At 57.2% G+C, this 14,892-nt stretch overlaps 1 protein-coding gene and 1 long non-coding RNA gene across 12 annotated transcripts in view; one reads left to right on the forward strand and one right to left on the reverse strand.

Moving 5' to 3' along the window:
* Positions 1–14,892, reverse strand: part of SEPTIN9 (septin 9) — a 161,500-nt gene that overhangs the window by 35,234 nt on the left and 111,374 nt on the right. Inside the window, exon 1 of one of the 11 annotated variants that reach the window (XM_005597110.4) lies at positions 1,032–1,882. The exons of 8 other annotated variants lie outside the window; for them this stretch is intronic. The gene's annotated coding sequence lies outside the window, so the exon portion shown is untranslated. Of the gene's footprint in view, positions 1–972; positions 1,883–14,892 lie in introns of those variants that run through there. 2 more of the 11 variants (XM_070225941.1, XM_070225937.1) reach the window with 2 other exon arrangements.
* Positions 1,045–11,488, forward strand: LOC138916100 (uncharacterized). Its single transcript, XR_011422798.1, has 2 exons — positions 1,045–1,166; positions 10,127–11,488. It is a non-coding gene; the product is annotated as an uncharacterized lncRNA (long non-coding RNA).

Here is a 14,892-nt window from a genome sequence, read left to right on the forward strand (position 1 = left end):
CGGCACATTTTTCTCCAGGAAAAGAATTTAAAACGTTTCGGTGAGCAGAGAGATGCTTCCCCAAACCTCTGACAAAAGTGCCAGCAGATCTCCCGGCAGAGGACAGGGAGAGGCACTGGGAGCAAGTGCAGTGGCAGCCTGGAAGCTGAGTCAGCCCCCGGGGGACATCTGGGATGAAGTTTGAGAGCAGATGGCACTGCCTCTGAGGCACTTCGGCCATCCCGGCTTGGGTGCACGAGGCGACGCGCTGTGCTGGCTGTGGGATCAAGTCTGGGGGTACACCCAACGTCTCGGCTCCACGCGGCTGGAGAGCCCCTCTGTAGGCAGGACCCCGAGGCGCTGCTTCCTCCCCTCTGCTCCTTGACGTGCAGTGGCTCCATCCTCTAGCAAAGCACACGTACTCCAGCCCCCCACCCGGCCCACCCACCACCGCCTCCCTCCGCGGCACACGCCCAGTAGCATCCCGCACAGCCCCAACACCTCCCAGGAACGCGCGCACAGGCTGCAGCAGAAACTCCCCAGATCACAATGCCGGCCGCGGGGAACTTTGATTCCGGCATGCCTAGCGTCTGTCGAAACTCATCTCGGGCCCCGTCGCAGAGCCCCTGCCCCTCACGGCTGACAATCTGCGCAGACCGATTTCAGGGGCGGCGGCGGCCGGTCGCAGGTCCTCCCGGCCCCCCTGGAGTCAGGGAAGCCCCGTGCCAGAGGGAAGTGGGCTCCGAGAAACTCCCGCCGGAGGAGGACCTAACCACTCAGTTAGCTGGCCAAATATTTACAAAGAGATAGCTGTGGCCGCACAAAGCCCTTTTCTTCGACTCCGCGGCCGAAAATCTGGGCCCCGCGTGGAGACCGAGCTCCCGCCGCCCCTCTCCGGGACGGGCGCTGTCCCGCGGGCTGGGGCCGGGCGGGTCCCCGGGGAGGCGCCGCTCCCGCCCCGCCCGGCCACCGGGGCTGCAGGGGGCCGCGCACCTGAGGGCCCCCTGCCACCGGCGTGAGGCTGGAGGGAACAAAGGGAGCGGAGGACTCACCCAGCAGCTGAGTCGGGCCGCGCTGGCCGCCTGAGAGCGCGGCCCGCCCACCGGGTCACATGGCTCGGAGCCGAGCAGAGGATCAAAGGGGCTTTGTGGCCGCGGAACAAGGAGCCTCCCAGAGCGCGGGCAGAGGTAGGGAGGGACTGCGACTGCCAGCGAAGCGAGGCTCAGGGGGGAATTGGCTCCGAGGGGGCAGGGCGAGGGGCGCGGAGGAGGAGGGGGCGCAGGCGGAGGGAAGGGATGCCTGGCTGCAGGCCCGGAACCGACCGGGGTGCGCGGGTGCGTTATCTGTGCATAAGGAACACCAAGGGGCCCGTTCCGCAGCCGGCCTTAGAGTCACCCCCAAAAGGAAAGTGACATGGTCCCCAGGGACAGACAGGGAAAGAGGCGCACCTGGACGACCAGGCAGGCTGTCCTTGCCAGAAATCCTTGCCCCTGCAAAGCCACCGGTGCCCTCCTCCCAGCCCCTCCGCCAGGACGGGAGTGCAGAGTGGGGCCGAGAATCTGACGCTGCCCACGGGCGCCCTCTCTCCCTGCTGCCCCACCCCGAGCTCCCCCTTTGCCAGGTGCACCCCCGACCTGGGCCTGAGCCCTGCCAGATCAGAGGACACACCTAGGCTATCAAGAGGGCCTCCGAGGAACGCAGTCCAGACCCAAACCTCAACTTGTTCCAGGCCTCTGGGTGGCCGGGGGTCCCAGCCCAGCCAGCCCTGTGTGCCCCCAGCTAAGTGTGCAGTAGTGGAAATAACCCCGGGAGGGAGAAGCAGCAGGAGGGGGAGTTGGGGAGGAGCGGAGGAGGCAGGGCGGGTGGCCAGCTCACCCTGAGCTCCTCCTCCCTGGAGCCTCTGAACTCTGCTCCTGCTTCTCCAGCCCCTAAGGGCCTGGGCAATGCGTCACGAGTCCCCTCCTTTGTCCCCTCCCCACAGGCCCCCCCCCCCCCCCCCGAAGTGCTGGGACCCTGCGGGAATGGGCTAGGTGGTCCCCAGAGGAGGGAGCTTGAGAGCAACCCTGTTGGGGCTGGGCCTGGACGCTGAGATCCACCAGACCCATCATAGGCCACGATCTCTAACCCCGAGTGAGTCACTCCCAGGCACAGGCGTGGCCACCGCTGGGGCCCCGACTCCCACACTCGGAGAAGTTCCTGGGACTGGTTTTGGGGGTTTGCCCAGGGTGGGAGCCGTTAGTTCAAGTGCAGAGGAGCCCTGAGTGACACCTGGGAGGGCTGTTAGGGCCAGTGGACAGTTTCTCCAAGTGACTCTGGCCAGTCCATCCTCCTGTCTCCTGGAGGAATGACTCCAGCCCGGCCCCACAGGCCAGGGCCACACCTTGGTCACACCCAAGGCGTTCATTCGGCTCCACACGCTCTCATATTTTGCATTCCCAGACCCCCCCACATGGCTGGTGGGCAAGGCCCCGGGCACCCACCCCACCAGCCACACAGGCAGGCTGACCCCATCCAGAAGCCAGCTCTCTCCAGCAGCGGCCACTCCCACTCCCGACAGCCAACTTTCCCCGCAGCGACCTCTGAGGTCTGCGACTTTGGGAGGCTGGAGGGGCTGCTGTCCCACGGCCCTCCCCACCCCCACGCAGAGCAGAGCGCTGCCATCGGTCTCCGGGCGCCCGGCCAGAGCTGGGGGAGCGTCCAGGGGAGGGAGTGCACGTCCGGAGTCCTCGTTCCCATCTCAGGGAGAGGGAGGCCAGTGGTGGATCTGAGACGGGGGCTGCAGAGTCCAACGCCGGAATCGAGGCCCCTTTGCTCACACTAACTTCCGCCCCTCGAGACACCTATGGGATCTGACTTTCCCCAACTGTAAAATGGCACCACCAACTCAGGTTGCAAAAACCAAAGCAAGACATGAACGTCCAGAACCAGGATGAGTGGCCACTCAAAAACCACGTTTCCCTGTCCTCCAAGGAGAGGACTTCCTGTGAGAGGGAGTAGGGGGGACCCAGCCCCTCCTGCCACCCCCTGCCCACCCCACAAGGCCCTCATCACTGGGCCCTGAAGGGCAGCTCCAGGAACCAGTGACAGAGGATGCCAGGAGGGCCACCCATCATGCCAGGTGTCAGGGTTAACACGGAGCCTCGGAGATGTCACCTCCAGTCCACGCTCCAACACGGAACCCATGCCCTCCGGTGCCGCTCAGAGCTCTTGCCACGCAGCACACACTGGGCGTCAGAACAGCCTGACCCTGCGCAGCAGCCCCTCCGTCCTCCCGCAGAGACGCAAAGCGAGCCACAGATACGCAAGCCACAGATGTAAAGTTACTAGTAGCCACACTTAAAAATGGAAGAAGAAATGAGTTACGTTAATTTTTAATATATTTTACGTAGCCTGATAGAGCCACTGTGTTACCAACCCAACATGTAATCAATGTAAAAGTTTTTGAGATATTTTACATTCTTTCTTCTTTCTGTACTAAGTCTTCAAAATGCAGTGTGCATTTCATATTTACAACAGCTCTCGATTTGGACTGGCCACATTTCAAGCGGTCGATAGCCACATGTGGCCAGTGGCTGGTGTAGTGGATGATACAGCTCTTCAAAGTCTCAATTTCATCCTGGGATTACACCAGATCCTTGGAGAGCCATTCATTTGGACCATATTATTTTGCCCCGCACCTCGTTTTTAGCACCGGGTATGCAGCGACATTTGGGACACAGCTCAGTGGAACACACGGGAGCGTCATTGATCCCTACATCACAATGTCCCCTTTCTGGGGATGCACTGGGGACAGTTCTCTCAGATTCCAGAAAGAGCAGAGCTTCTCCTATGAAATTAACTTGCTAAGCATCAGCCCATCGCCTTCTGGGGTTCCCTATCCTACCTGCTCACGGGTGCTCAGGCCGGAGGATCCCGCTTCAAAGGCAGCCAGCCCAGGCTGACCAGCACCCTGACTTGCAAGGCCTGGCTCAAGAGGGATGAGCTGGGCCGCTGGAATTTCTCGGCGGCATGGAGCCAGGAGCCTTTGTGATGGAAGGCCCAGCATCTGGGACCTCATGCAGACTTGCGGGCTGGGAAGCTCTTTGGGGCCATTTGCAAAGGAATAGAGGAGAGACCAGCAGGAAACCCAGGCGGAGACCCCAAGAAGGAGAAAGGAAGAGGAAAGGGTGGTGAGGACCCGAGCCCCTGCCAGCTCCTGCCCTTCCTGAACCCAGGCATGCCACGCACTGGCTCCCGCTGCACGCACGCCCTTCCAACAACTCAGTCACCGAGAGTCGGCACTGATCACCAAAGAATCTATAGAGACAGAAAGCGGACTGGCGGCTGCCAAGGCGGGGGTAGGGGCGGGGGAATGGGAGGGAGCGCTTAATGATGATGGGGTTTCCTTCTGGGGTGATGAAAACGTCCTGGGACTAGATGGTGGTGATGGTTGCACAACAATGTGAATGTGCTAAAGGCCGCTAATGGTAAAATTTCACGTTCTGTGTATTTTATACCATAAAAAATATTTATTTTTTTCCTTGAGCCAGTTTGTTTTATTGTTTTATACCTTTAGAACCACGAAGTCCCTAAGACAAATCACGAGCCCTGGGGGAGATTGAATGATGCCCCCCCTTCCTGGAACCTGTGGTTGTCACCTTATGTGGCAGGAGGGACTCTGCAGATGTGACTGAGGATGGTGAGAGGCAGAGATTGTCCTGGATTATCTGGGTGGGCCGCAAATGTAATCACAAATGTCCTTACGAGAGGACGCTGAGGGGAATTTGAAGAATATAGAGAAGATGACCACCTGATGATGGAGACAGAGACTGGAGTGATGTGGCCACTAGCCAAGCACTGCCACAGCCACGAGAAGCTGGAGGAAGCAAGGATGGACCCTCGCCTGGCGCCCCCAGAAGGAGCCAGCACGGTCAACACCTTGACTTAGCCCAGTGACCGTGACTTCAGACTTCTGGCCTCCAAAAATGGAGGAGGATACATTTCCGTTGTGTTAAGCCACTGAGTTTGTGATGCTTTGTTACAGAGGCCACAAGAAACTCATGCAGCAGCCCCAGAGTCCCAGCCTGGACCCAGAGTAAGTCAGGAGCTTCACCGCACAGAGGAAGAAGCACTCAGAGCTGGAAGGAACTTGCTCCAGGCCATGCTGTAGGGGATCAGAATGGGAACCCTCCCAGCGCCTATGAGGGCCTAAGTCGGATCTTCCAAGGCTGTCACCCCTGGGAAACTCTGAGCTCAACCCACACCCACAAAGACAAGGAAGGTGCCCTTACTGGGCACCAGGCTGAGGTGCAGTGCAGAGGTGGGGCCCATGGCGTCCTTGACCACAGGATGTTGTAGGTCATTTCCACCTGCCTAAGAGCGCCCAACACCCTTCCTCAGGAACCCCCAACAGAACGGTTGCCAGGGGGGTGGCAGCAGTGGTCAGCTGTCCTACAGCAGAGTCCTACTCTGGAAGCCACAGGGAGACAGTCAGGGCTCCCACTCAACTGGGCCAACTGGGAGAAGAGCACAGCACAGTCTCTGATGGTGTCAGCGGTCCCGGAGCACAGGGACACCCACGTGATGCCAAGACCATCACTCTAGCACACATCAGCAGAAGAGAAGGGAAGTGGTTACACAGCATCCTCCCTCCCTCTCACGCACACACACACATGCACACACGCACACTCGCCCCCACCCCAGTTCCCAGGTCCCACATTTCTCCTGCCAATCCCAAAGCCTGGTGGTGAGCACAAAGCTCGGCCCTCCTGCCAACTCTTTTCCAACCCACCCCAGACAAAGCCCCACGAGATGCAGCAGATGCTTCCCACCAAATGCCAAGAAAAATATCCTTCCCACTCCTCTGTGGCTGGTCACTGGGCTCCCCGCATGGGGGGACAGGGGAAGGGCTGGGCGGGATAGAAGCGTGGGTCTGTCTGCAGCGAGCACATGCAGCCGCATGCCTGTGGGATTGGGGGGGGGGGCAGACCTCAGAAGGGTCCTGGAGCCACACAGGCCCCTGCTGTCCCTGGGGGTACCCCCAACAGCCCCAGAGTGAAGGCCCCAGCCATGCATAGTGGGGAGGGGGCGCCCTTTGAAGTTTCTCTTTGCAGCAGAGCACTGCTTGCAGCCGGCTGCTTGTTTGTCACATTTGGTTGACATCTTTCTCTCTCTTGCTGTTCCGTTTCAACTTGACCTCGGAGAGCGTTCAGGCTGCCCTTAATCTCAAAAACAAGCAAACCGCCTTCTTCTGGCCCAGGTACCTCCTCCAACTGTTGACTTTCTCTCTCTCTCTGAACAACCCCACCTCTTAACAGCTGGTCTACACTGCAGCTTCCATCCTCCCACCACCACTCACTTCTTGAACTTCGCTGACTGGCTCCTGCCCACCTCAGTAATAAAACGGACCTCTCGAAAAAATCCTCATCGCCGCTCTCCAGTCTCACCCCCTCTGACCGGGGGTCCCATGTGACATGCATCAACCACCCGTCCTTCTGGAAAGGTGCTTCTCCTGGCTGCTTTCCTCTCCACGTGCCCCCAAGGCAGGGTTTAGACAGCACACAGGTCTCCTCTCCCCTCATCTCAAGCTCCTGAAGGAAGAAGAGAGGATGGCCTCCTCCATCCCCAGATTCAACCGCCACCCCCAGATGGATGCTCTGGTCCTGACCACCTTCCCAGCTCAGCCACATCTCTGCAGCACGCTGTTGTCTCAGGGATTCCGTGCCCTTCATAAGCCCTGTAGTCCCCCAAACCTCACTTAAAATCCCCTCTGCTAAAAGTCACCACCTCCAGGAAGCCCTCCGGATGCCCTCTCTCAGCTGTGACCACCACCCTCCTTGTGTTTCCGAGTCACACCCTGACCTGGAACACGTGCCTGGGCTGATTTACTCACCTCCCTCCTGGTCTCCTAGGTAACCAGCCCCGATAAAAGTCTGTGGACCTGAGGCAGGAAGGCCCCATTTCCTCCTTTCTGACAGGCGCTCCTCCCACCCCCACTGTCAGGCTGCATCTTCTCGCAGGCACCTTTAATATACGTCTCTTTTTCCTCTTGAAAAGCTATCATTCTGTCAACAAGGTGTCTGGGAATTATTTGATGATATCTTAACTTTAGAAAATCACGGCATTTACTCATCTGCAGCCAACTTTATTATTCAGGTGTGACGGCCACTTTGCAGATCACCGTAGCCCCGGCACACTTCCAACCCCACCCACCCCACCCTTCCTCGACTTCCGGTGTGCCCCAGGGCCACAAACTCTTGGCTGACACAAAACCAGAATCCTAAACACCCGGGCAGCAATCAGACCCTGCATCAGCTTCAACAACAAACAGAAATGCAGCAGATGGGCTGCTCCGGAGGCGTCTGCCCTGGGAGTCTCTCCGGGTGTCGGGAGGGAGGACAGCCAGGTGGGGGCGCTCCAGGTTGGCGTTAGGTGTGATGCTCAGACCCTCCTTAATGCTTCATGGAAACAAGGACCAAAACAGCAGCTCAGCAGCTGAGATGGTGGGATTCTGAGTCCAGCAATAACGGGTTTGGTGTCTCGGGGGGACTGAGGCTCGGGAACTGGGGTGGGGCGGGGTGGGGTGGGCAAAAAGGCAGGATGTCTCTTTGGCTTCTGGAGACGGGTCCTCACTCCTGGCGGCACGTTACCATTCTAAGAGGAGCTCCTAAGAAATACAGATGCCTGGGCCCCTCCCAGCAGGTCTGCTTTTAAATAATCTAGGTATTTTTTTAAAAAATACTAATCTTGGTATTTTAAAAAATTTCTCGGGGGGCTCTCATGTGCAGCCAGGGTTGAGAACTTCCGGTCAGGACTGAGAGACACGTACACACCCTGGAGATTTGTCGACATCTGGATAACATCTTAGAGCTGAACGTTCCCAAGAGACATACGGGGGAGTGGGCGGGGTGGGGGGGCGGGTCAACAGTTCCTTCACCATCCAAAAGAGCTTCTGTCCCCCCGAGGTTTCATCCTGCCCCAAGGCCAACATGAACCCAGCACAAAATCAGTCCTCAGCTGCAAAACAGAGCCAGGTTCAAACGCAGAAGGTCCACGCAGTTCCTGCCGCCTGAACAGCGCGAGGGGCCCTGGCGACTCTAGGGGCAAGGCTTGGGCTCTTTACTAAGGGTCTCCACACTGCCCACCACCTGGCTGGGATCTGGAAGGGAACAGGGAAAGGACACCTAGAAAGGGGTCCTGAATACAGCATGTGGCATAGAAATTATCTTGAGCAGAAGGCATTTGAGTTCCTGAAATCTCGTATCTGCCTAAAAGCAGGGGACTCAGGTGTCATCCGTCCCCTCCTCTGAGCAACCAGGGAAACTGATGCTTATCACCGAGGATGAGCGGTCTCCACACCACACCTAAAATAGACACTGTCCTAAAACTGTAACATCTCCATGTGTTCTCCTAAGGGCCCACTTAACTCTCCAAAACGTCATTTGTTTTCCAGTGAGTGATCTTCTCTCCCCCCCCTTCCCCTATTAAGAGGGTATATAAGCCCTGAATTCTGACCACCCCTTGAGTCACGTTTCTCTGTGAATTCCCAGATATAAAGGGTTAAGTCTATCTTTTCTCTTGCCAATGAGCCTCTTACCAGTTTAATTTGCAGACCTCCAAGAACTGAACCTAAGAGGGTGGAGGAAGTTTTTCCTCCCAACATCTACAAAAAAACCTCTCTTCATTGCTGAGCTGCACCTTCCTCGCCCATGGCCAGCAGTTTAGACGCCTGTTTCTCAAAGTCTGTTAAAGCAGGACAGCCTGCCCTGCAGGATGCTCCCATCCCAAAAGGTTTCCACAGTCAAATAAATTTGGCAATTGCTACCCTCTACAATCCCTCTTTTGGATATCTACAAATATATATATCAGTATACTAAATGTATTAAATCCTGCAATATGAGTTTAAAAAAATAAAACCATTTAAACTCTTTGATTCCCAAACTTGTTGACCACGGAACCCCTGTGCCTCTATAATGCGTACTAATGGTCCCACAGAGAATACAGTTTGGGAAACACTGGTTTAGCCCTACCAGCCCATCAGCTCTCTGCTCTTGCTCTGGGCCAGACCTCAGATCAGTCTAGCCTCGCTGGGCACGGGTTAGGGAGGGAGTGGTAGGTACGAGCCCACTGGTAGGATGGTTTTCCTGGGGGAGCCACAGCTCTTGGAACAATATTTTAAAAATCCAAGTTCCTAAGTTACCAAGGGACATAAGAATGGTCACAGCATCATTGTCTATAAAGGCAAAAAACTGAGAACAACCCAACTGTCCACCAAGCCGGGAAGAGAAAGCCAGGCCTATCCACCCGCCGGGCACCACCACCGGGCAGTGCAAATGCAGAGAGCAGGGCTGCACGCACGATGCAGAGGCCCCCAGCCAAACTCCGAAAGGCAGCTGCACAAGGATGCTCACACGCAATGTGCAGAACCGTGATACACGTCAGCTCGGGAAGCACGGCTCTGCAGCCAACATGGGAACAAGCATCAGGAACGAGGATGCGGTCCTGCTGGGGGAGGAAGGACCCGGGACTGGCGGGTGTCTGCCTCCCGGGCTGGGCAGAGGCCCCCAGGCGTTCACTGTCGGGGATAGTGCATGTTTTTAAAAACAAAAGAAGTCTTGGGAGGCACTGGGGAACAAGAAGCCGAGCTTTCTGTGGCTAACTAGCCAGGTGACAGGGGAGACAAGTCGTAACCTCCCTGAGCCTCAGTTTACCCACCTGTAAACTGAGGCACCGAACCCACCTGCTATCTGGCTGCTCAAACTTCCTCCCTCCCTCCCGGCTCTAGGGAGGCTGAGACGAGCAAACGGTGTCGAAGCACTTTGAAAACCACATGAAGCACCTCACCAAAGGGAGGAGCGACTCTTGACCTGTTTTCGTGACCAGGCAGAAAACGCCCCCGGCAGAGGAAGCCTGTTTTTTCCTCCCGGGCGGAGGCCTCGTCTCAGGCCTGAGGTCTGCGGGCTTTTGCGGCTGCTCAGATGCTCAGGATATCTGATCAGAGGCTTCTGTCAGCCCGCTTTCAGTGGGGGCTGTCGGAAACCCCTCCTCCCTTTAGCAAAGACACAGGGGCAGGTAAAGCCGCCCCTTGTGGGAAACTGAGCATCTCGTTTGAATTGGGCCCAAACCAGCCCGACCCAGCTCCTTTCTCTTCTCCTCTCTCTCCCCCCAGGACGGCAGCTCAGCTCAGGAAATTCGAGTTGGTGAAGCAGCTGGAACATCACCTCCGGCTGTTTACTCAGAGAGGGGACACCGACCTTCCCAGCTCCCCTCCGCCACCCTGGGCATCCATCCCTCCCAGCCCAGGGGCCAGTGACCCCCTTCAGGAGCCATCCAGGGCCCTGGGTCTCAGCCACGCCACCCAACTTTCCATTTCACACGGAAACCAGGCTTTGAGAAGGACGAGAGTTCAAATCCCCCTCCGCCCCTTATGAGCGGGTGACTTGGGGCAACTTTCTAACCCTCCTGGAGGCAGTTCCCTCATCTGCCAGCAGGGGACAGGGACTCCTCCCTCACGGGAATTCAAGGAGAATGAAAAGGAAAGGGATGACAGAAGTACAGACTGGCGCTACGCCTGGCAGAGGCAGATGCTGTCATGTTTCTTTCCTGCCTCTTCCCGGCACCTGCCCGGGCGTGGGCGGGGAAGACGGCCGGAGGAGCAGGAGAGCGTTTGCCAGCTTCCAGACGCGTGGACGCTCCGAGTGGGACGTGAAAAAAGGAACAAGAAGCAACTGTTGATGGCCATGAAGAGTTCTGATGGCCGATGAGTTTCATGCATCTGCGCTTTAAAACCCTAATGGCGGACCCAAAAGATCTTCTGGGGCATTTCTCTTTTAAAAGCGTATTTTTGAAAAAGGAATACGGGGCCAGCCCCGTGGCCGAGTGGTTAAGTTTGCGTGCTCCACTTCGGCAGCCCAGGGTTTCGCTGGTTCAGATACTGGGCGTGGACATGACACCGCGCATCCCCCAGGCTGAGGTGGCATCCCACATGCCACAGCCAGAGGCACTCACAACTGGAATGTACAACTATGTACTGGGGGGCTTTGGGGAGAAAGCAAAGAAAAAGAAGACTGGCAACAGTTGTTAGCTCAGGTGCCAATCTTTAAAAAAAGGAATAAATCCTGCAAACATAATATTCAGTGAAAGAAGCTGAAAACAAAAGTATACTGTCTGGTACCATCCAGATAAAGTTCAAAACCAGGCAAAACTCCCCGTGATGGCAGGACAGCTCTGATCCTGATTGTGGTGGTGATGACATGAATCTAGGTATATGATAAAATTTCCTAAAACACACGCCACACAGAGTGAGCACCTGTAAAAGCGGTGAAAACTGAGTAAGATCTGTAGCTAAGTCAGTACTCTTGTACCACGGCCGATTTCCTGGTTTTGATAACGTACTAAGGCTCTATAGCATGTCACTGGGGGAAGAAGCTGGGTAAAAAGGACACAGGAACTCTCGACTATTACTTTTGTAATTTCCTGTAAGTCTAAGATCATTTCAAAATACAAAGGTTTGTTTAAAGTTTATCAAAAATGTAAAATGCCACAAATACGTTATCACGAAATACCAGTTAGAGACGGGAATTGGATGATGTCACACGTTGTTGCCACGCCTTCATTCTGTGCCCATGTCCTGTGCCCTGAGTGCAGGCTCTGTGGCAGGTCCGGGGGCCCCAGGGCTGAGCCTCGCAGACACAGGCCCTGCCGGCTCAGGTCTCAGAGTCAGGGAGGAGACAGTTAAAATGCAGTGGCAGGTGAACCCATGGGATCTGGCAACACTTAGCAACGGCCTGCAGCCCCTGAGAACAGGCCCCGGAGGCCCCAGCCCTGCGGGAAAGCAGACATCCCAGGCTAAGGAACCTGCAGGCCAGCCTCAGGGCCGCAGTTCCGGACTTTGGAGAGGAAGGTGTGGGAGGCGGAGGGGTGAGCACCGGCTGCGGGTCTGAACCAGCATCAGGTGTCATTCTGGGATGTTCTGTGGGACCCCAGGATAAGATAAGCGTAGTGGCTAGGGGCAGCAATTTGGTCCCCCGGGCCCCCTCAGCCCAGAGAATGCCTGTTTCATGGTCACGGCAACAGCTTAACTCTTTTTTTTTTTTTTTTGAGGAAGATTAGCCCTGAGCTAACTGCTACAAATCCTCCTCTTTTTGCTGAGGAAGACTGGCCCTGAGCTAACATCCGTGCCCATCTTCCTCTACTTTATATGTGGGATGCCTACCACAGCATGGCTTTTGCCAAGTGGTGCCATGTCTGCACCCGGGATCCGAACCGGCGAACCCCAGGCCACTGAAGCGGAACATGCGCACTTAACCACTGCGCCACAGGATCGGCCCCCTGCAACAGCTTAACTCTTGCAAGCTGCTGGCCACAGGTGCCGACAGGGACAGGCAGGGATGCAAACCCACCCAGCAAGGTCTCCAGCAGCCCGGAGGCAGCTAAGAAGGTGGGAGGGCACGGTCTGCAGAGGAGGCCCCCATGCCCAGGCAGGCACCTGGCACTTCCCCACCCCTTATCTCAGGCCCCAGCCCTCAAGCCAGGGCACCCTGTGGTTCCCGTGCAGCCTCAGGTCACCTGGGAGCTGTGGGGAAGTGACCGGGGACTCCAGCATCTGCTGCAGCACCTGCCCGACCCTTTTGGCTCCCTCGCAGGCCACTCCCACTAACCTTCCTCATCACCCGGGTGAGGAGCCGGAAGTCTGGCTGGACCCACTGCAGGCCCCTGGGCCGGTCATTAACTCTCCTGGGCCTCAGGTTCCTCACTTGTAAATCAAGCAGATGAACCCTAGAGTCTCTTTCAGCTAAAGAATTCTAAGTCTGAAGGACAAAAGCCACAAAAAGGAGGCGGGTGCGCCGGCCTACATGCTTGCCTTCATTTGCAAAAAGGGGAAACGTTTCCAAGACTGGTTTCTTCCCTGCCCTGCTGGAGGAGCTTTCCTCCGGACTCCAGGGCTGGGAGGGTCTAGGGGAGCCCAGAATCTTCCAGGGCTCAGGACACACAGGGAATTCTTCCCAAACCCTTGCAGAAGAGGATCAGCACTTCCTAAGTGTATTAGTTTCTTGTTGCTGCTGTAACACGTTACCACAAACTTAGTGACTCAACACAACGCAAATGTGCCACCTTACGGTTCTGGAGGCCAGAAGTCCAACCCAGAATCACTGAGCCAAAAGCAAGGAGTCGGCAGGGCTGCGCTCCTTCAGGAGGCTCCAGGGGAGAAGCCGTGTCTGTGGCTCCCCCAGCTTCTAGAAGCCGCCACCTTCCTCGGCTCCTGGCCCTTCCCGCATCTTCAGAGCCAGCCATGGCAAGCGGGGCCTTCTCACACCTCCTCCCTCTGACGCTGACTCTCCCACCCCCCCCTTTCGATTTGAAGGACCCTTGTGATTACACAAGGCCTGTGTGGATTATCCGGGATAATCTCTCTAGATTATCCCGGATAATCTCCTTATTTTAAGACCAGCTGATCAGCTGCCTCAGTTCCATCTGCAACCTTATTCCCCTTTGCCACCTAAGAGGACATACTCACCCGGTCCAGGAATTAGGGCGTGGACATCTTCGGAAGTCAGTATTCTGCCGACCCCACTAACCCAGGTGCTGAAGGGAGAGGAGGGGTAGGATGGCAGGCCCAGGAGGCTGCTGCTTGGGGTCACATCCCGGCTCCACCACTTAGGAGCGGAGGGACCCAGTTACCCACATCTGTAAAATGGGACAGTGCACCCAGAAGGGGCTGTGGGGCACAGAAGCTCCTCTCCAGAAACTCTGTCCTCAACTCTTGACAGATGATTCTCCCAGGAATGGGGTTCCGCGGGTCTCCCCCGATGTGGCACCTAGCCGCCCCAGAAGGGTGCTGGGCAGGCCACGGCCACAGGCAATGGTGACAGACGGCCTGTGCGTGGCTTCCCCCTTCTCCAGAACCACAGGAGGCCAGCACAGTCAACACCCCTGACCTGGTCCCTGGATGCCACTCCTCCTACCTCACCGAGGGACCTCCCCCGGCACAGAGAGCCCCTCTTCCTCCACAAGGGAGAATGGGTCACAGTAAGGCAGCCACGCGTCCATCCAGCAAGATGAATTTACCATCACTGAACCCAAGGCATTCAGCTTCCCAAAGAGAGGTCCAAGGGCGTGGGGTGGGGGACGTGGGATAGAGGTCAGTGTTCTGCTCCCGGAAACCAGGCCACTGGTCCTGGACTCAGGCCAAACCACACACCTCGCTTCTCTCCTCAGCCGCTTGCTTTTCAACCATGGCTGCATCAGGATCCTTGCTTTCCTCACCATGGCCCCGCTGGTGCCGAACAACCAGAGCCCAGAGAGGCCACGTTGCCCCAAGTCACAGTATTCCAGCAGCTGCCACACAGGGACGTGTAGGAGGGAGGGGTACCCCGGCTATGGCTGGGCTGTGTGGCCTTGGAGAAATCACTCTGGCTCTCTGGGCCTCTCATTTCCTCCTCTAGAAACTGAAGGAGCAGGATCCGGGGCTTCTGTGACTTGTCCGGAGGCACATGGTGTTGTGAACCCACAGAGAATGGGCAGGCAAGCTCATCAGCCCTGGCAAAGCTTCCAGAACCAAGCTGCACTCCCTGCCTAAGAGACCCTTGGAGACGTTCTTTATGGTGTGTCCCACATGGTGGCACCCTGGCCTTCTCCCTGGTGTCCCCCCAAAGCCAGGACGGTCAGCCCACCCTGCAGGGGCGATGGCGGCTTTCAGTTGCTCCCACAACTGGGCCAGCTGCCGGGAAGTGGCCCTGCCCACACCCGCCCCAGCCTCCATGGGGAGGCCAGCACAGCAAAACAGGAGGCCGTAGGTGGCAGGGGCCACAGGGGCAGGCCACTGTCTCCAGCAGGCGCGAGAGGTAGGGCGGAAAGCCGCGGGACTCCAGTGGGCGGGTCTCAGGGGAGGGCGAGGGGCAGGCAAAGGGAAGCAGCGCCCCCGGAGCTGGGCTG

This window comes from Equus caballus, chromosome 11 (genome assembly GCF_041296265.1).
Source record: "Equus caballus isolate H_3958 breed thoroughbred chromosome 11, TB-T2T, whole genome shotgun sequence".
Classification (NCBI taxonomy): Eukaryota; Metazoa; Chordata; class Mammalia; order Perissodactyla; family Equidae; genus Equus; species Equus caballus.